Source organism: Myodes glareolus, chromosome 21, assembly GCF_982192425.1.
Source record: "Myodes glareolus chromosome 21, mMyoGla1.1, whole genome shotgun sequence".
NCBI classification, from domain to species: Eukaryota; Metazoa; Chordata; class Mammalia; order Rodentia; family Cricetidae; genus Myodes; species Myodes glareolus.
The window spans coordinates 22,883,038-22,906,066 of NC_142046.1; the positions used below are offsets into that span (position 1 = coordinate 22,883,038).

A 23,029-nucleotide genomic window follows, 5' to 3' on the forward strand; every position below is an offset into this window, starting at 1 on the left:
GCCTGTATGGCTGATAATGTGACTGTTTTTTTCCTAGTCTTTGAAGACCTTATTTATTAAAATACAAATGAAACAAAGCTTATTTTGCCCTACAGTCAATAAGTCAGTCCCTAAGGAGATCCGGGGTAGAAACTTAAATAGGGCAGAGCCTAGAGGCAGGAACTGATACAGAGGCCAAGAGAAATGTTTCTTACAGGTTTGCTCTCCACGGGTTGTTCAATTTGCTTTCTTATAGCACCAAAGACTACCAGTCAAAGGATGGAATAACTCATAATGGGCTTGGACCTAACATATCAAATACAAAATAAGAAAATTCCTGTAGGATTGTCTTACAGTTTATGGAGGAATTTTCTTATTTGAACTTCCTTTCTTACTAGCTTTTGTCAGGTTTCTACAAAGCTAGATAAACCAGATTGTTACTTCTTGCTCATTGCTATTTAAAAAGGATATTCCCTATGATCTGTTTCATGAGATCATATATGATTTTACTTAAGACTATAGCTTGGAATGTTTAAGGAATATGATTCCCAATTGAGTAATGTGTAAGAAGGATAGTTGTGTGCTAATTTTTTTATGTAGCAGTTAGAGAACTAATTGAAAAGTCAGGAGACTAAATGGAACAAAGATGCAAGTAAGTATAAATTGTATAGCTGAAAGAGCAGAGAGGATAAAGGGAAGTGTTCACCATAAGTAAGAGGTAGAACTGATGTAGGAGGTTCTTCTGATAATGTGTTGCTTTCATTGGTTAATGAATAAAGAAACTGCTTTGGACCTGATAGGGCAGAACTTAGGTGGAGAAGACAGAACTGGGTGCTGGGAAGAAGGGCAGAGTGATAGATGCCATGGATCTCCTGCCTGAGATGGATGCTGGTTAGAATCTTGCCAGTAAGCCACAGTCATGTGACGATACACAGATTAATAGAAATGGGTTAAATTAAGATGTAAGAGTTAGCCAATAAGAATTTAGAGCTAATGGTCAAGCAGTTTTTATGAATACAGTTTATATGTGGTTATTTCAGGTGTAAGTTAGTCAGGCGGCAGGGACAAACAAGGGGCCCCGCTCCTTGTAACATAGAACTCTTGCATTCTCTTGCTCTGTTGCTGATATTAAGCCTTCATATCTAACATTTATCCCATCATTTCTCTTTCTTCATCTTCTTCCTCTATACTTCATGAAATTTATTATTCACCATCTGCTTCAATTGACAAAGGAGACTTGACCAAAGTGTCAGACAGCATACTCTTCTTCTTCAATATAACTTTCTGCTATAACCTCAAAACTCTACCTAAGTAGTGACCTCTCTCTATCCTAATTCCAATTTCATATGTGGTCACTCTGCAATAATCATTGAAAATAAAGTTCTGATCACTGATAAGAACTTTCAATAATTTTACTTCGCCTCATATCCCCAATTGCATCAACTGATGAAACTCAAGTTTCCACATGACTCTACTGCCTACCAACAAGTTTTGTTTCTATGCCAGACCTCTTCTAGCTTCTTCCAAAGCTTTTATCTGAAATTTTCAGCAAGCTTAAAAATACATTTTTTTTTTGCTGAACATACTTTCAGTTTTCCTGTATTTACATGGCAATTCAGTTTTTGCTTCTGCAGAGAGAAAAAGATCTGCCCATCTTTCTTTGTGACTTTTGTTCTCTGATTTGTCTTTCAAAGTTCTTCTTTACCTGACCCTGCAACTGTCTGTTTCTGTTTTTATTAAAGATGCCTGTATCCCAGATGTTTACCTAACTCAGGTCCCCTGCTGAATTAAAAAGGTACCTGAGTGACACACTGTGTCTTAATGACATTTGTGTTTCCCTTTCTATCTGCTTCTACCCAGAATCTGGTGCAATTCCATAATCATAATAACAAATAAATAAATAAAATAAAGTCAGTGATGTAACAAGTGAATACTATAAATCTCTTCGAGAGAAGAAGGTGAGTATTTGTAGAAGGTGAACACTTCCTTGAGAGTTGACTTTTAAATGAAAATCATAGACAGGCTTTGGAATACACAGAATGACTTCCCATGAAGGATTGTTTCCTCTAATGGCTACATGTGTGAGCACAAGGATCACACTGCACTCCTGCTGAACACCGGCTAAGCCACTGCTCTTCTGCTTTACCTGGCTAATGTTAAGGAAGTGTTTGATCACAAAGATGTCACACTCAGTCCCATTTCCCAATTATTTCTTTTTTGAGGAAATTTTTATTTATACTGATTGTTTTCTAGTATTGTGCTCTCTAATTAGTCAATTATGCATAAGTTTATGATAAAAATATTCACAATAGCTCCAATTTATTGAATTTTGTGGACACTGATATTTTTATATCTCAGTAGATCCAGATCAAGTATTTGGCATGGATTGCCTTAATTTATCATATTGATCCTAGGACACAGGCATTGCTCTGGTTTGTGTATAGTTTGTCTCCTTTGAAACTCAACTTGAAATTTTATCCCTGTTGTGAGGGATGAAGATGTGAAGTCTGATGGAGGAGGCTGGGGCTGATCACTTATCTCCTTAAGAGTAGGTCCTCTGTAAAAGCCAGCTTGATCAGAATCTACATGCAGTTCATGACTGTACTTCAAGCGATTTTCTCATCACCACCATTTCAAAATGTGGCACCATGACACTGGACTACAACCACTAGCTAAAATAAACTTCTCTTATTAATAACTTAGACAGTTGGTGAAACTTTATTCTTAGGGACAGAAATGGACTAGGGCACAGTTATTTCCACTAAGAGGCAATGCTCAGAGATGTAAAGGATCTTGGTAACACATCTTATTGTGAACATAAGCCTATTTGAATCCTAGAGCAGCACTTGGTCCTCTCTGCTGTACAGGCTTCTACATGGCAGCTTTCTCAGTGTTCCTCCCAGCACCACAGGAGCTTGCAGTCTATTGACTTTGCTTGTTTCCCAATATTCCTTAAGTTGTAAAGTATTACTTAGTATTAGGACATCTATCGCCCTTCTTTCTCTTGTAGAAGCATGAATGATAGCAGGTGGGCTACCCACTATGGTGGTTAGTCAATCAGAGTGGATGAACAAGACCTTGAACCAACTGTTTTCTTCACAGGCCATTGCGCCTTTGAAGGCAGTCATCATGTATTAAGCATTTGTCTCACTTTTAAATGCTATATAAATATATGAAAAAATTTATGAAACTTCTTGAACAATCCCTCAACATTATTGAAATAAAAATTTGAGATGTTGTAAGGTAAAATATAAATATTGCTGACCCCACTATTCAAGTTGTCTTTAGAGAAGTAATGTAGAAAAATTTGAGAAGATTTAGATATATAAGGTGCTTTTCTGCTGCAGACCTATCATCATGGGGTTCATAATTTTCTCTCTCTCCCCATTTACTCTCACTTTGATTTAATTAATAGAGATTTTCTAATAATTATGTGCTCTAAAGCTTATGTGCTCAGAATTGTTTGTAGTGAGAATTGTGCTGTATTAGATGAGTCCATCAAAATTGGAAAGCTGAATATATTTATTCATGTTTATACAATGGTGAGTGGCAGAGTCAGAATTTAAATTCAGATCTGTTTGAACATGGAGCCTGCATTTTAAAAGATGAACTTTAGTTTGGGGGTCTCCAGAGAACTGAAGCATAGAAGGGAACATCCATATGCAGGATGGATGTCTTTGGGTACTATCCTTCTTTTAGAGTTAATTTGAGCAAGTTATAAGTACTTCTCAGTTCTCTGTGAGGCAGATACTGGTGGTTTTCATTTTCAAATTGCTCATCTCCAACCTCCTGTAGATTCTATTATAGAACCAAGTGCAAATCTGGGAACCGTCCTGAAGGGTTTTAGAGAGAATCAACCACATTGGATAAGCTGGATAAGTAAATGCTGAGTCTTGGACACAACCTGAGTCTAGGACAACAACAGTCCAAAAGTCTGTCTGTCTGTTGAGCTCTGAAGATGTAAGTGGAAGGTTCTCTCTAGTGTCCCCAAGAAATAAAGAGCACAAAGCTCTGTGTGCAGATGGTTGCTCTGCTCAGAATTAGAGGTTAGACAATATGTAAGAAGTGAGTCATCTTGGAAACAGTATCTTGATGCCTAGAATCTATGGGAACTTAGTTCTTCCATCTTGGAGTTAGCTTGGATTTTACTGTCTCTTACATATTGACACTGCATATACACACTAGTTACGAACTCTTACTGTGCCATATCCCAACTAACTACAGGAGGACACTTTAAAATTATTTGAAATCCTCAGATTGTCAGCCTTGACAGCACCTTCACTCTTAGAAATATTTGGCTAGACTTTGCATTTTAAATCTTTGTCAATCACTTATTGTTTTCACTTCTAACTAGTTATTGTTACTTTATAGATGCAAGGGATGCTTTCTATTGAGCAAAGAGAAGAAAGCTGGGATACAAGAACATAACCTGGAAAAAACAAACAAACAAAAGGTAATTATAGAAGTGTTCTAGAAGAAATAGTCATGAGATAAGGTTATTTGAGATGGAGTAGTCATCCTCATTATGAGGGAGAATTCTATTGGAGCTGTCAGGGTTTGCAGATTAACCAGATGAAAAAGCAAAATGCCAAACCAGAGCTGAAATTTCCAGTAACAAAATATCCTTTGGTTTCCCAGGAAACATACTTATGTTGTGTACAGTTAGCTATCTAACGGTCATATTAAATTTGCCATTTTGTCTTCTTTCTGACAATCTTATCCAGGGCTTATCAAGTGAGAAATAATTCTAAATCCCCAGTTTGTTTCACCTGTAACTAGTTTTCTTCAGCAATGGCCTTTATAGCTATGTAATGGTTCTACTTTGCTGCTCTGAGGTAGACTAGGAAGTGGAAGGGTATGACTGCCCTCCTAAAAGGATTAAGTGTTGCTGCTGAGACAATTTTCAACTGTCTTTGGTTTCAGAACCTTGGCTGTTTCTTAACCAAATTCAGGACAGCTGTGTTGAAGCGTAAATACCTATTCACAAAACAGAACAAAATAAAACAAGAGAAGAAGTTCTTCTTCTCAAGAGTTCTCCTTTCCATGATACAAGTTTCAGTATATTCCATGCTGGCGTTGGGTCTTGAATGTCTTTTCTTCCGTCATATACAAATACTGATTAGAACTCAATTATGAAATGATTACACCTGATAGCTGAGCTCCATCTTGATCCACAATCTGAGCTCAGGATGACTTGCCTGAAGGCACCTGTATCACACTGGCCCCTGAGCTGTCAACACCACTCAGGGAAGTGGAGTCATAGATGGAGAGTGTGGGAATTATAAATATATACTGGCAACAATGCTAAAAGCCAAGCACCCAAAGAATTTCAGTGGTCTGCATAAAAAGTCACTTAGTGTATGCTACCCACCATTTTTTTTTTATTTTGTTGGCTGTACTTGTTCAGCTACCTGTGATCTGTTGTAATTATGTAAGACAGGGCTATTAAGGTTGCCTTAGTCTCTCACAGATTAGCAAGAGAGATGTGTGTCATTACCCACAAAATTTATCTTGTCCTTATCTTTCATACTTTATCATCCTGTGACTGTATGGGCATGGTGTCCTAATGCTACCAGGTGCTGAGTTTGAACAGAAAAGCAGCACGGTACTTTTTTCAAGCTTTCCTATATCACATCTGCTGATGTTCCATTGACCGAAGGAAGTTATGATATGCTTCTAAATCCAAACAAGAGGACAATAAACTCTGCCATTTCATTATGAGGATTTCGCAGAAAGATTCTTCCACAACGGTGATACTGTGGTTGGAAAGTGGGCACTTGGGGAGAGAGAAGGCTGAAATCTTAGGAAGGAACCAGACAGTCTTGCCAGCAACAACAGGAGAAAAGGAATCAGTCACCAAATTCTCTCACTTCTAGTCCTTTTCCTTCAACAGAAGCATGAGGGCAATCTTAAATTAGTCTGTACTAAGACTAATTTAGCAAGAAAATGTGGAATCGTTTGGCCAGAATAGACCACTAATTTGAAATAATTCTATAAAAAGATATCTGTTCTTTAATTTCCCTCAGGTCTATCATTCTAACCTTTAGGGTTGCTTCCTTAATTCTATGGTTTCCCATGTTAATAACCAACTCTTAGCTGCTGTGTTTCTCCTTCACCTCTAGTCTCATCAACAGAGAAGTACAAGCTTGAAGTTCTGTCGGCACTAATTAGAGAGAGAAAATTACATCAGAGTTAAAAGTTCTACTTATGTAATCTCTGAAATTATCCCTGGATTAGGGATTGTTTGACTATGTAACAATGAAACAGCGGAAGCATTCTGTTAAACTAGGAGAGGCAAGATCATTATGTCTAAGACGTAACAGATTCTAGTCTAATTACCTATCTTCGAAGAAAAAAATTACTCACTGAAAATATGTGTGTGAACTGTGCACAAGTTATAACCAACTGGATAAACTGATGACCCCGAGTTAGAGGAAATTCTTTACCTACATAGCTTTTGCTCATTTTAAACTAAGTGTAAGGATCCCTTCCTGTTTCCTATTGCTGTCTCCTTGTGGAATATGACAGTGCATCATTGAAAGAGAAACTAGCTGTATTAACGAATCAATCCCACACCAGTTATGTTTTAAGGGGTTATTTATTTGGCGGGGGGTAAAACTTACATACACCATAAACCGTCAGGAAGGGAGCCTAGTCGCTGGAGCAGGAGCCGGGAGCAGCAGCTGAGACCGAGCACCGGAACCAAGAGCCGGAACCAAGAGGGCCTTATCCGGAACTGCTTCTCTTTTTAAGAGAGAAATATACCACGCCCCAGTGGGCTGGTATTTCAGCAGCTATTGGCTGACGGAGCGGAAGTCGCTCCCCGCTGCACTGTGGGCTCCTGCTTCAGTGATTATTGGTTGAGGCAGCGGAAGTTACTCCCACAACTCCTCCCCCTTTTGTTTAAGTAAGAGAGTTCTAAGCCTACTACGAAATTATATACAGTAAGTACAAACCTACACAATTATATACAATAAATACAAATATCCTATTCTAACTAGCTTAAGTCTTGTATAAGAAATAACTTGGCCACGTCATAAAAGGAAAGTAACTACGTTTATATAATCTTCAATCCCATCAAAGATCTGAGAAGGGAAATAATGTTACCTAAGTAATTAGGAAGTGCAATCAAACTTCCAGAACATGTAACAAATCACAGAGACAACTGGCTACCTGGGCAATCACCCAAAATCACGTTTGCAGCGTTGAAGCAACCAACTTTGGCTAAGGCCTAACGTAACTGACATACCATTTTCAAAGGCAAGGAACTTTTCAAAACTATCTTATCCTGTCTTGGCAGGATATGACAGTCCTGTTTTATCCATTTACGGATACTCTGCAACTCTGTCAGTAGTTGAGGTATGGGCATTTCTTTACCCAAAGGCCAGTTCTACCAAGAAGAAAGGCTCCAGGTGGAGTGTCTTTGGTGCTCAACATTCTCTCAGGAATAGATCAGTGTTGCCAGGAGCAATTGTGTCTCCCTACCACAGAACTCTGAGTTAGATTAAAGGCCATTTTCTACAGCTCTTTGAAGAGGTTGAAGATTATCTATCTATACTGAATATAATGTCTATGTATCTAAAGAACCTGATTAGTCTAATTATAAATGACAAACTTAGATGACTATTGATCTATATTATTCTCAATATCTATCTAACTTAAAGACTGAAATAGTAAACAACTGTGCAATAAATGGGGACAATATAACCTCCAAGTATAAACAATGTGCAAGTATACATTGCAATATGGTAAATATATATATCAATACATAAACAATATATAAGTATCTTAATCAGAGGTAGAAGTGTACAATGCAATATGGTAAAATATACATATATCAATACAATATATATGTGTCAATACATAAAAATGTTTTAAACGGAGGTAGAAGCATGCATGCCTAAAATAGTCAACATAATTTAAGTTTGTATCAATATATAAGAATCAATACCAATATATTTGTCTAAAAACAATAACTCACAAGTACAAAGCTATTATCCCATAATCCAATTATCCCTCTTTTTTTTTTTTTGATTCCTGCGCTTATAAAATTCCTCCCCCAACCCTCAACCCTATACTAATTATAACCAACCCCTAAATGATGTCCCTAAACCCAAGGACAAACTTTACTGGGAGAGGGGACGTCGTTCTCTAGAATTACTTCCAGCTGTCATGGGGGCGACGTTCTTTCTGGGGGATCCTGTGAAAGTAAAATGATGGTTAAATTTCAAGATCAATGTCTTTTAAAATTGCAAATAGTCTCTGAGTATTTTGTGGAGGTCTGGCCAGAATGTTGTACAAGATGTGCATCATTTCAGCTAACCACGTTGGCATCGTCTTGTGCAGCTGGTACTCAAAACAGGTCTTGTAGTAGCGCTATCAGTATCATGATGTCATATCAACCAGGTGGAGTTGTTGTTATGGGGCCCCATCTTCTTCCTGGAAACTTCAAATGTCACTGCAGGAAAAACTTATTGTTCATTGTGGAAAAATTAAACATTAATCATATATATTAATCATATATTAATATCATATATTATATGATTATAATAATATATAATCGTATATTAATCATATAGACATATACAGACATACATATATTCAATGAAAGACATGATAGATATATTCACTGAAAGGTATGATAGATATGAAGAAAAGTAAAAATGTTTTCTAAACTCATATTTCTTTCTGTCCCATATCATGGCTCTTGACATGAGACAGAAACTCCAGAAATTCTGGGTTTTTCTTTTAACAACAGGCTTGGAATTAGAGAGGGACTGAGCCAGAGTCCAACTCTAAAACCAGCTCTATAAATTTAGAAATATGATTTAGTATATTTTACTTACAGAACCTATTCAGTCTTCTTGATAGTCCTTATTGTGCCATTATTTTCCATCTGTCAGTATTCAGATATCCAGGGTCCCTTGAACTTTTCAAAAATCAGTGTTTTCCTGTGGAGATAAGAACAGAACCCTGCCCCCATTCTATATGTTTTTCTTACCAACTGTATGAATATCATCATTGTGGATGAGCTGTCATTTCTCCTTTCCAAGAGGTTTCTCCTCTTCAAATCGAACCTTTATTAATTTTGATGGTATCCACAATTTTTCTTCTCCTGTGGAAACAAGAGCAAAACCCCTTCCCCAACGTAGCACATCTCCTGGCCTCCATTGAGAGGTCAGCACGTCTTTGAAATAAACAGGTTGGTTTAGTTCAGAAGTTTTTTCCATTATCCAATGCCTCTCTGCTGCTGTTGTTCCTTTCTCATTAGCATTAAGAAAATTCAAGGTTAATAAAGCATTATGCAATCTATTTCTGGGGGTATCTTTCGTCCCTTTCTGTTTGTTTAGCATATCCTTTATAGTACGATTTGATCTTTCTATAACTGCTTGACCTGTAGGATTGTATGGTATACCTGTAACATGCTTAATATTATAATAAGCAAAAAATCGTTTCATTTTCCTAGATACATAAGCTGGACCATTATCTGTTTTTATTTGTGAAGGTATACCCATAATGGCCATAACTTCTAATAAATGTGTGATTACTGAGTCAGCTTTTTCTGAGCTTAAAGCGGTTGCCCACTGAAAGCCTGAATAAGTGTCAATGGTGTGATGTACATATTTTAACTTGCCAAATTCTGGAAAGTGAAACACATCCATCTGCCAAATTTCATTCCTTTTAATACCCTTTGGATTAGTCCCTGCAGGCAATGGTGTTTGGTTATAAAAAGAGCAAGTAGGGCATTTCTTTACAATCTCCTTAGCTTGTTGCCATGTAATAGAAAACTCTTTTTTCAAGCCTTTGCTATTGACATGATGTTTTTTATGAAATTCAGATGCCTCCAGCACACTACCAATCAATAATTGATCAATATCTGCATTACCTTGTGCTAGAGGACCTGGCAGACCTGTATGGGATCGGATATGCGTTATATACATAGGGCAGAGCCTGTTTCTGATCATGTCTTGTACCTGGATAAACAATGAGGTCAGTTCTGTATCATCAGGTATAAATTCAGCAGTTTCAATATGCAAAATAACTCTTTCTGCATATTGTGAGTCAGTAATTATATTAAGAGGTTCTTTAAAATCCCTAAGCACCATAAGGATGGCATATAATTCTGCTTTCTGGACAGAATCATAAGGACTTTGTTCCACTTTACTCAATTCTTCTGATTTGTAACCTGCTTTCCCTGATTTATTAGCATCGGTATAAAATGTATGGGCTCCGGTTATTGGAGCATCACGGACAATTCGAGGGAGGATCCAAGAAGTTCTCTTTATAAAGTTAAGTCTCTTGCTTTTTGGGTAATTGTTATTGATTTCTCCCAAAAAATTAGCACAAGCTCTTTGCCATGGTTCATTGTCTTCCCACAACTTTTTTATCTCATCAGCAGTGAAAGGCACTATAATTTCTGATGGGTCTATACCTGCTAATTGACGAAGTCTCAATTTTCCTTTTATAATCAATTCAGAGACTTTTTCCACATAAGTTTTTAATTTTTTACTTGGTTTGTGTGGTAAAAAAAATCCATTCTAAAATAGTATCTTCCCTCTGCATTAAAATTCCTGTAGGAGAAATTCTGGAAGGCAATATAACTAGAACGCAACTAAAATTTGGATCCACCCTATCTACATGTGCCTCCTGTAATTTTTCCTCAACCATCATCAGTTCCTTTTCTGCTTCAGCTGTTAACTCTCTGGGACTATTCAAATCTTTGTCACCATCTAAGGTTTTGTTTAAATGAATTATTAGATCAGGTGTTATCCCAACAGCTGGTCGTAGACTGGAAATGTCTCCTAATAATCTTTGAAAGTCGTTAAGCGTTCGTAACCGGTCTCTCCTGATTTGTGCCTTTTGAGTCTTAATTCTTTGTAAGCCTATTTTATAACCTAAATAATTAACAGAATCTCCTCTCTGAATTTTTTCAGGAGCAATTTGCAATCCCCATTTAGGTAATACTAGTTTTACTTCTTCAAACAGCCTTTCTAAGGTATCTTTGTTTTGATCAGATATCAGGATATCATCCATATAGTGGTATATTATGGACTTAGGAAATTGTTTGTGTATAATTTTCAATGGTTGGCTTACAAAATATTGGCACAGGGTGGGAGAGTTCAACATTCCCTGTGGGAGGACGGTCCACTGGTACCTCCTTGCAGGCTGAGAGTTATTATAGGTAGGCACTGTGAAGGCAAACTTTTCTCTATCTTTTTCTTGTAATGGTATAGTGAAGAAACAATCTTTCAGATCAATAACTATAAGAGGCCATCCCTTTGGTAACAGGGAGGGCAGAGGAATTCCAGATTGCAGAGGGCCCATAGGTTGAATAACCTTGTTGATAGCTCTAAGATCTGTCACCATTCTCCATTTACCAGATTTTTTCTTAACAACAAACACAGGAGAGTTCCAAGGGCTGGTAGATTCTTCTATATGTCCAGCATCTAATTGCTCTTGTACCAGCTGTTCTAAAGCCTGTAACTTTTCCTCAGCTAAAGGCCACTGTTTAGTCCATATTGGTTTCTCAGTCAACCATTGTAGAGGCATGGCTGTTGGTACCTCTGAAGAGCCATCAATTGTGTTGTGTTCTTGTATAGCTCTAATGGCTGGTTTCCGCCATCTGTAATATCTTGTAATATTGTCCTCAGAAATATGGGCTCTGGAAGCAGCAGGAATGTTAATTTGGGTATTCCATTGCTGCAATAGGTCACGGCCCCAGAAATTCACTGCAATATTTGCTACATATGGCCTTAGTTTTCCTATTTGTCCATCTGGACCTACACAATTGACCCATCTCGTGCTTTGTCTTACTCGAGATAGGGTTCCAATTCCTAAGAACTGAATATCTACCTCCTGAAGAGGCCAATGCGGATGCCAAGACTCTGGTGTAATGATACTTACATCCGCACCTGTGTCCAGTAAGCCAGTAATAAGTTTGCCATTTACACACACTCTTAGCTGTGGCCTTTGTTCATTTATAGAAGTCTGCCAGAATATTCGTTTACTTTGTCCTCTTAGATTTCTTGATTCATTCACCACATTTAACTCATCCTTCAGGCCGTTATTGCTTTTAACAGCAGGCATGGGGCATTCTAATTTCCCTGAAGAGGCATGTTCTCTGCAGTGATCGGAAATGACTGGACCACATTTGCCATGGGGGCCTTCGAGAGGCCCCCTATTGAGTTTCCCGATGGCAACGGGTTGCCCTGTTTATCTCTTGTTGACCTACACTCATTCGTCCAATGCCTGCCCTTTCCACATCTCCTACATAAACCTGAAGGCTGAGTCCTCCTATTCCTGTTATTCCTAGAAGAGGCATTATTCCTGGACTTCCATTGTCTGCAGTCCCTTTTCATGTGTCCCATTTTGCCACAATGAAAGCATTTTGTAATCTGATGTCTCCTTTTACCTTTGGAAATTGCTTCTTGTACCCATGTTTCATTGCCATAATCAAATGTATCAACATTCATTGTATGTAAAATCCATTCGTCCAAAGGCGCTGATCTGAGCTTTAAAGGCCCCAGGATCCTTTTGCATTCTACATTGGCATTCTCATAAGCCAAAGACTCAATTACTATATTTCTTGCTTCTGGATCAGGTATCCCTATTTGTACAGCCTTAGTTAGTCGTTGCAAAAAATCACTAAAGGGTTCTCTCTGACCCTGTTTGACCCTGACATACGATTCTACTCTCTGACCTGAGTCTTGAACCCTGTCCCAGGCCCTTAGAGCTGCTGTAGCACATATGGATAAAATGTTTTCATCATAAAGAGCTTGTTCCTGAGGATCAGAGTAAGGTCCTTCCCCTAGAATTTGATCTAGAGAAACCTCAATTCCTTTCACTGATTCTTGTTGTTGTAAAAGTCTGGCCTCTTGTTTGAATAGGCATTTGAAATGCCATAAAGGTCCGTTCTCAAGGACAGCTGATGTGAGCTGGTTCCAATCTTTAGGGGTGGCCCTGTTGCTCAGAGCCCAGGATTTTAACATCTCCCTAACAAAGGATGAATGTAGTCCATAATTCACAATTGCTTGTTTAAATTCTTTCAAATCATTCATACGTATAGGCTCCCATGTATGTTCTTTAACGACCTTAGGGTTTTTGGAGCCAGTTATCTTTTCTGATGTTATTACTGGAAAGGCAGGTATAACTCTATGTAGACTGAGAGTTTTTTGAGGTGAAGGTTGCCTTTCTACCTTTTGCTCCTGTTCATCAGAGTCTATGATTTCCTCAATCTTATTAAATCTGCTCACCATTGCCTTCTGTAAGTCCTGAATCTCCTGTCCAGTATTATGCTCCAAAGCCTTCATTAACGATTCTAAGGCATGGAGCTTGTCCGTCAGAGACACGATATCCTCCTTGGACATAATCCTCATGGCATGTACTGTGCCTTCTTGTATGGAAATCCTGTCAATTAATCTATCATACCCTTTTGATAAAGTTCGATTTTCACATTCAATGGTTATAATCCTCTCAGCTAATGTTTCAGCACTTACAGTCATGGACTGGAGGTTATGCGTCATTTTGGTTGTCCCCTCCTCCAGGGCAGTGACACTCCCTTCTAAAGAAGCAATATCAGACTGTACCTTCTTGATATTTTGGCCAGTTGACCGAGTCATATCAAACAAAGATCTATTCTCCTCCTTGAGAACTCCAAACTCTGATCTAGTCTCCTGCTTGAAAACTCCAAACTCTGATCTAGTTTCCTCCTTGAAATCTCCAAACTCTTTTTTGAGGAGGTTGGTATCAGTCTGAATTGTTCTTAAAGTTTTAATCTCTGCCCTCAGCATTGTAGATTCAGTCTGTAAGGACTGTATCTTTCTTATAAAATAGCCAAACACCAGAAAAGCAACAGATCCCAGGAATAACAAAGTAAGAGGAATATCTGAGACATCCTTCAGAATATCCTCCATAGCACAACTGAAAAAACCATTGAACTTTTGGATAGTAATATTTTCCGACATTTTCAATCAAAGGAAATTGTACTTGTATGTATGTATGTATGTATTTATTTTCAACCGAAAAGAAAAATCTTACCTGTAATGACCGTTGCCTGCCAGTAGGAGGTGGGGCGCACCTGAATCCACGTGGCAGTGGTATTGATTGAGGAAGTAAACTCTAGAATATATACACTCAAATCCAGAGGTTAAATCCACAGATCACAAAAGGTCAGAGAGCTTCTAGTGGCCAATAAACAAGGCAATAAACAAGGCCCTGCTGCTCTGTTCAACCGGATGCAGAGGGTCGTGACACAGCCACTGCGCTGTTGCTAAAGAGGCCTAGTGCTTTGGGCCCCGTGTCCCTGTGCTGGGATTAAGGGTCAAGCTGCTTTCAGCACTCCTAATCAGTTATGGGTTTCAAACAGCTTGCTGGAACTTCAAAGGGAGCTTGCGCTGTGAGCTCTTTGACTCACGTTGCAAGGAGAAATTTAAAAATCCGTGCCGAACAGGGCAAAGTAAGCCGGCAGAGACTGTCCGGACCTGTGTATCCTGGGAGGCCGAGCTGGGGGTGGGGGGGTGGGGCGGTTCTTAAACCAAACGCTGGGCGCCAATTATTAACGAATCAATCCCACACCAGTTATGTTTTAAGGGGTTATTTATTTGGCGGGGGGTAAAACTTACATACACCATAAACCGTCAGGAAGGGAGCCTAGTCGCTGGAGCAGGAGCCGGGAGCAGCAGCTGAGACCGAGCACCGGAACCAAGAGCCGGAACCAAGAGGGCCTTATCCGGAACTGCTTCTCTTTTTAAGAGAGAAATATACCACGCCCCAGTGGGCTGGTATTTCAGCAGCTATTGGCTGACGGAGCGGAAGTCGCTCCCCGCTGCACTGTGGGCTCCTGCTTCAGTGATTATTGGTTGAGGCAGCGGAAGTTACTCCCACAACACTAGCTGTACAAAGAAATAAAGGAATTCTAGTAGATATTACATATTTTAAGTAAGAATTTTCTCAGGCAGGTATGCTTGAGGCAGAAGGATTAAAATTCTTCAAAGATGAAAATTTCTGCCTCTGTTTTTTTGCTACACAAGGAAATTTCTCCCCACCTTGGGAATCAAAAACAATCAAAATGTTTCAACATTATTATGAGGAACCATGAAAAACAAAAGCACAAATAGGATTAAGTGCTTCAGTGCAGAGCAGTTTAGATTTTAGTTGAGTCAGAATTGTATAATGTAAAACACAGGTAGAAACATTTATTTTTTGGACAATGTTCTATTGACAAGAGGGAAATGACGTGTGGATGTGGGATGCACAGTTTTGAATGTGTCATACTTTGAGTAAAAAAAAAATTGCACCTTTTCTTTCCACATAAAAGGACATTTCATTTATAGGGTTTATGTGATAATTCCAAATTAGAGCAAAGAAACAGATCCTACCAGGGATAAAGAGACAAGTCAGGACAAGGAGAGAGCAGGCAGATGCCGAAGAAATAATGCAGTGAGCAGTGGGATATCTTATGGTCTGTGTTTTATGACCAAAGTGGCATAATTGAGGAGGGCTATTTTTATTTTTTACTTTTGTAAAGCTGCATTTTTATTAAAAATTAAATTGAAATATAATTTCCTCAGTTTTCTCTTTTTGTCTCCTCCCTCTAACCTTTCTCATTTACCCCATCTTTGGCATTTTTTCCTCTCAAGGCCGCATGAAAGTCCCTGCTTCCATGTTAGCATGTTGCAGTTCTGTCCTTGTTCAGGTCTAGATTAGGCAGCCATATTGTTGGGTTATCATGTAGGAATCTTCTAGGAATGATAATCTATCTAGTGATAGAGCTCCTGGTACTTCAGGTCTTATAAGCTTTCCGCTCCTTCCAAAATGTTCCCTGAGCCTTAGGCTCAGGACTTTTGTTGTGCCAATTGGGGCTGAGCACCAATGAGTTGAACTATTCTTTAATGTGCTCAGTTCATTTAATTGATTCATTTTAACATGGTCAAACTAATTATGAGCTTAATGACTTTGTGACTACAAAGAATAGGCAGGTAGTAAATTTTTGAATTGAAACATAAAACACTAATTTCACAAATTACAGAGAAGCTAAATGAAAAACATCAGAAGACCACCCACTTCTACTTTTGTTTTAAGGTAAGTCATACAATATACAATGCTTTACTTTTTCCCACAAATCTGTTTTCAACTATTAAAAGCAATTTTAATCCACTGAATAAATAGATATTATTTTCTAAACAGAAATTTATAGATTGCCTGTAAAATCCCTGTCATTGAAGTATTTATTTTCTATTCATTATAATTTATTTGATTTAGGAACTTAATTTATTCTATTTATGCAAAGAATATGTGCTAATTGAAAGCACTCAGACATGCATAATGAAACGTAACTTCTTAACTGATAGAAATTGAAAATCACGGTAATATTAATGACACTTTTTAGGGGCAAAGATTTTATTACATATACCTACTGATTATTGGACACAATCTGATGTGCTTTAATTCTGCTTGCTTTTTATTAGTTATTTGATAATTTCAGATGAGCTTTGCCTTTATTCACTTCTTCCTCCATCTCCTCCCAGAATATTCCCGTCCTTCCCCACCTACCTACCTACCTACCTACCTACCTACCTACCTACCTTTGTGTCCTCATTCTTTTTTATGTTTTACTACCCATCAGGTTTAATGTGTGCTACCCATATTTTCCTGCACGTGTGGCCATCCTCTGGAGCATGATCTACCAACAGGAGCAACATTTTAAAGAAAACTAACTCACCCTTTACCAACAGCTATCAATTGCTAGTAGCTTCTCCAATGATGGTCGAGCATGACGGCCACCTCCCTTCACCATGCTGAAGTTTGGACTATCGTAGGCTTGCACGGGACTTCTTTATGCTGTCAGAATTCCTGTTAGTTCATCTGTACAGTTTCTCTTTTGGGTATGGAGGACACTCTTTCCTTGTCATTATCTACTACCCCTATCTCTTAATGTTTTTCTGTCTTTACTTCTTCAATGATCCCTGAGGCTTGGATGGAGGAGGTGCAGCATACTTGTTCCATTTAGGTTTGAACATTCCAAAGTCTCTTATTGTCTGCATACTGATCAGTCTTGAGTCTGTCTGCTAATCACAATCTATTGCAAATAGAAGCTTCTTTGATGAGGCTTGAGAGATGCATAATTTGTATGTAGAATAATAAGTCACTAGGAGTCAGTTTAATACTATGCCCATTTAACAGAAACTTTTTTATGTACAAATGAGAAACACTGAGAAATAAATCAGGAAGACAGAACTCTTAGCAATGTTGCCCTCAAACAAGGAAAGAAAGGCTCACAAGTGTGCACGCATGTGCATGCGCGTGCGCACTCACACACACTGCTGCTATCATGAAATAAATCTAACCAAGGAAGTGAAAGACTTCTACAGTGGCAACTTTAAGACATAGAAGAAATTTCTACCTTTGGTAGAAAGCCTGATCGTGTGCATGACTTGGTAGTAGGAGAAATATTACAAAAATGATCACCCTGGTGCTCACTGAACACGTGGCTGCTGCAGAGCCCAACCTGCGAGGAGAAGAGGCTGCTGGGGGCGACCAGCTCATTCATGAGCAAGACCTGGCCTGGCTGCGGCAGGCAGATGTGGTTGTGGCCGAAGTGACACAGCCATCCTTGGGTGTTGGCTATGAACTAGGCTGGGCAGTAGCTCTTGGTAAGCAAATTCTGTGCCTGTTCTGACCACAGTCTGGCCGAGTGCTCTCTGCCATGATTCGGGGTGCAGCAGATGGCTCGAGGATCCAGGTGTGGGACTACACAGAAGGAGAGGTGGATGCCATGCTCGATCGATACTTTGAGGCTTATCCTCCTGGGGGGAAAGCTCCCTCCAGTAACCCAAGCACCTGACCTAGCTCATCTTTATTAAAATTTAAGATTTAAAAAAAAAATGATCACCCTACAAAAAGCAATCTACTCTTTCAAGTTAATCCTTCTCAAAGTTACAATATAATTATTCACAGAAATTATTATTAATCAGCTTAAATTTAGTATACAAACACATTCAAGGCAACCCAAGGATCCTGAACACCATCACCACCAATAAAATTGCTGCTGGAATTGACAGCTTCTCTGAGAGAGAAAAATCAGCTTTTTTTTCAATGGAATGAAACTGGATATATCAAACAAACTTCATGATAGGCCAAAACAATTTGTTTTCCATGCCTTTTGTGTTCTCTTTCTCTCTCCCTTCTTCCCCCCTCCCACTCCCCATTTGTATATGTGGCAGTTTCTATTCTACGAGACAGAAAGAACATGAAATTGAAAGGTAGAGAGGATTTTGCAAGAACTGGGGAAAGGGAAAAATATCAGCAAAATACATTGTATACAATTCTCAACAAAGTAAATAAAAACAAAAGAAAATATTGGTGATATCAACATCTCAATGTGATTTAAAATGAATAAAAAGCATAAACTTTTAAGTAAGTAGGGTGAAGTGATGATCCATGGAGATCATATGTGCATAGTGAATGAGGCACAGACCTCCCATTATTAACAGGAGGTGTTACTATGTAGCATCCACACTTTATGGCTTAAGAATTCCTGACCACTTTCCCTAGAATGGAGTTGTGCAGGAGAAGTCTGTAGAAGCTAGATTCTTTGGAGGCCCAGTTTGAGTCACACAGAATTACAACAACCAAAGCCAGACAGAAAACACTTAGCTTTGCAACCTTTCCTGATTCACTACAAAGAATCTGTCATCTTCACCAGCAGTCAATTAGCTTTGGACCGATATAATTATTTTACTGTTTTCTTTTTCACCAAAGTGAAAAAAAATATATATGCCACCCTTCCCCCCACCACCACCTTCAATACTCTCTCACTATCTCGGCTTTTCCTTACCCTATCCCTAGTTCCATGGCCTCCAACTTGCTATGTACCAGCCTCCAACAGGGGCAGAGACTCCCCTGCTCTACTGGTCCATTTGGTGGACCAGCTCATCCACCAAATGCCCAGCCCCCAACTCCAGTGGTGGCTCTCTTCTCTACCAGAGATCAAGCCGACTGGGAAAAGTCCAGATAGGCTACTCACACACCAAACTATCTCTGTTTCAACACTTCCCTTATCTCCTAGTCCTGCACCCTCCTTGTTGCTTTGCCCTAGCCACCAACTGGAGTAGAGACTACCCACTCTACTGGAGATCAAGCAGACTCAGAAAACTCTAGGTAGGCTTCCTGTCTGCCAAACATCCCCACTCTTCCAATATCTCTGCATTCTCTGACTTAGACCCTTCTATTTGCCTTTCCCCAATCTCCAAGTGGGGTGGAGACTCCAGTGCTATCAGAGACCAAAAAAACCCTGTCTACACTGACCAGAAGACCAGAGAAGAAACTGAAGCCAAGAAAATAGAAGCAAAAAACTGGAGAAAATGAATGTGTCCCTGAAAGAAAGTCAAGAAAAAGCAAACACAAAGTAAGCCAAACTGTTGAAGACCTGTGCATCAAAACAGAAGAAGTAAAGAAAGCACAAACTTGGGGGAATTCTGGAAATGAAAACTAGTAACAGGAACTGAAACTACAGGGCTGAAATTAATAAAATAGAAACAAAGAGAACAGTACAAAGAATCAATGAAACAAAGAGTTGTTTCTTTAAGAATGTAAACAAGATCGAAACATCCTAATCCAAAGTAAATAAAAGACTGAGAGAGAATATCCAAATTAACAAAATCAGAAAATGAGTAGGTAAGGATCTAGAAAAGCCTACTTGACCTCACAAACTACCTTTTGAAAAAGGTCCTCCATCTTAAGACATCTGGTGATTGGGGATTGAACTCATTTCCAGAAAAACAAAAACAAAAATAAAAACAAAAACAAAACATGGAATGTGCTGTGGCAGCAAAATTTAAACAAACTCTCTAGACACAGCCAACCATATGACGGGGCAACAAACTTTATAAGGTCCAGATGTTCTTGCAGACATCCTGTTGACAGTATGTGGTTTTGCATCAATAGCCTGGCCAAGGATTTTAAAAATTACGTTGTCCCATACTCCCTGACCCAAGCCTGAGCCAGAATTGCGCTGTGGGCCAAGCTTGAACTTGTCAATAAAGAATATGTGTGTTTGCCTTGGAAAATGGCTCCTTGGTGGTCTCATTGTGGGGTCTCATGACATGGGCATAACATTTGGTGCATTGACTTAGAATCCTCACAATCCCATGGATTTCAGCCCAAAGGGTCTCTGACCTGCCAGTAAGTGTCTTTGTTCTTTGTCTGTCTGCACTCACTTTCCTTACTTTTGCTTCTTGTGACACGCCCAAATTGTGATCTATGGTTAGAGTGGACACGCTGAACAATCATGATCACAAGGGGCTAGAAGACATTCTAGACCCCCGTGGTGTAGATGGAGAGCCCTATATCTGTTAAATTAAGGATGAAAAGCCTCAGGTTTGGACAGCGTTTGGGTACACAAGTGGATCCGTCCCACAGCATGACAATTCCTCTTTCTATTTGTAACTTTGATCTCAGTCTCATTGGGGCAATCTTTTTTCTTGTGCCCTCTGTCTCCTATTGTGTATGAGTTTGTTTATATTTCTGTTTCTGCCTGTGACAGATGCTATTTGTTGAAGTTTATTCTTTTGCCATTGAATAATTTGCATGGTTGTTGATAAATCAATTAGTCATATATTTAAGCTTTCTTTTTCTGTAGTTTAATTTCTCTTCATTCTTATGCTAGTACCACACTCTGATAATTGTAGCTTCACAGGCATGTTTGAGACGAGGAAGTATGAGTCTTCCAACTTTGTTGATCTTATAACTATAAATCAAATTTCCATTTGTATTAGGTGTGGTAAGTTTGTTTTCTACATTGGAATTTTTTACATATAGGATCATTCCACCTTTGAATAAAGAAAAGTATGGGTGCAGATATATTTTAAGCAAATAGTTCATTTATCAAGAAAATAAATTTCAACGCTAATTTTAGTAGAGTAGATAATAATTGATAAATTGCCAGGCAGCACTCTGCATGTTATTTACCTACCTATGCATCATTAATTTATGTAAAAATAACAAATTCAAACATATAAGGGCATATAGTATGCTACAAATAATTACAAATATTTTGGATATCAATTTCAAAGATTTTTCTTAGAAATATATTTGTCTTTCAAGATTGCAGTTATTTAAATTTGGCAGAATTATGTAAGTATCTTTAATAACAGATCTTCAAGGCAGTTTTTAAATTAATAAAATCTAATTAAAAGATTTTAATAAAAATAAATTTTATTTAACTCTATATAACTACATCATTTTTCTCCTACCCTTTCTGTGATCCAACTTACTGCTCTCTCTCTCTCTTTCTCTCTCAAATTCTTTTAACTTAATGATTATTGTTTCATTATATGTATATTTGCAAATAAATCTACAAGTACACACTGCTGAATCTGTTTGGTGCTGCATAAATGCATATAATAAACATGTGTTTTGTATGACTGAAAACAGTATAGGATAACCACTTAGGTAGTCATCTCTAAAGAGACATTATCAACGTTTCATTAGATTTTAATTGTCATTAGTTCTTTGTCCAGGGATGGAGCCTTATGAGCTTTCCACAATTCACGTGACACGCCAATAATGTTACTATTGTTCAGGTCTTTAGGCAATTATACTATTGCGATTTCATGATTGTAGTTTTACGTCATATACAGAGGATTTCATCTTCATTCAGACTTCATGGTTCTTTCATTTTGATAATTTTCTTCCCCATCTTCCACAGTTTTCCCTGTGCCTTATGTGTAGTGGTTGTGTTGTAGATTTATCCAATCATATTGGACACAGCACAGTCAGTTGTCTGTATGGGGACCAGCTATGGCTTTCGATAACGATCCCTATCTGCTCCAAAAAGAAATTATTTGATGAAGAAGTGAGAGTTACGCTTATCTGTGGATATAAGAATAAACATTTAGAATACAGTTAGGAATTATATTGCCTTAGGAAATTGACAGTAGTAGATCTCCTCTATGATCCATGAACTTACTAGGTAGGGTAGTTGACTAGATTTCCAGCATCAGAAATGTTTGCCTCTTGTTGAGAAAGCCTTAAGTCCAATAAGTTCCTGCCTAAATATAAATACCACTATTAAGTCATTAAGAATCTCTTTCCTTGCTACTTTTGTTGTGGTTCACAGGCATCATAGATGTATAGGACTGTTGACTACTTTTCATCCTTGGTAGATTTTATAGCATTTTTGGTGATATATATATCACCATATATATATATATATATATATATATATATATATGTATGTATATATGTCAATTCTCAATAAGGATACTACTCTGCTAGATCCAGCTTGAAACCTCTGAGTTTGTTGCCCAAAATGTGTGTTGATTTTGGCAATAGGGACTTAATTTCAACTTTTGGGAGCTAACTGGAGACAGTTGCAATAGCCTATATTGTTTGAGACCTCTTTTGGAATCCTGACTCTAAACAACTTGAAAGGAACTTTCTCATTTTGGCTCTGAGATTTTTAGTTAATAGTCCATAGCTCTTGTAGAGAGTATTATCATTCCCAGGCACCCTCTTCCTCACCTTCTCTCCGCCCCTCTTGCTCTCTCCATCTACTTTATCTCTATATAATTAACATGATTCCCTATTGCTTGTTAATATATCTTCAATCTTATTTATCTCTCCCCACTCCCTCTTCAGTACTGTCCTCCCAAACCACTCCCCAATTAAAGCTACTATATTTTCCCCATGTTGATCTTAATATTACTCATTTCCTGTGATTCTTCTGTAAAAAGTCTCTTTTTAGTTGTCTGGATGTGAAATGGGCATTAAAGAAACTTTGAGATTCAATTTAATCCTAATAAGAATGGCTACGATAAATAAAACAACTCTGTTGATAAGAATTGGAGAAAGGGAAACCCTTATTTATTATTAGGGGAATTGCAAACTGGTGAAATCAATCTAGAAATCAATGTTAAGAATTCTTTAGCTGCAAAAAATAACAACATCATGAAATTTGCAGGTGAATGTATGGGATTAGAAAAAAAATCATCCTGTGTGAGGTAACCCAACTCCCCAAAACCAAACATGGCATGTACTCACTCATAAGTGG

At 38.2% G+C, this 23,029-nt stretch overlaps 1 long non-coding RNA gene and 1 pseudogene across 1 annotated transcript in view; one reads left to right on the plus strand and one right to left on the minus strand.

Annotated features, from left to right (window-relative positions):
• The window catches only part of LOC146890456 (uncharacterized), a 47,683-nt gene that overhangs the window by 11,941 nt on the left and 12,713 nt on the right, over window positions 1–23,029 (minus strand). The gene's annotated exons all lie outside the window — the stretch shown is intronic.
• LOC148118699 (5-hydroxymethyl-dUMP N-hydrolase-like) lies at window positions 17,438–17,862 on the plus strand (annotated as a pseudogene).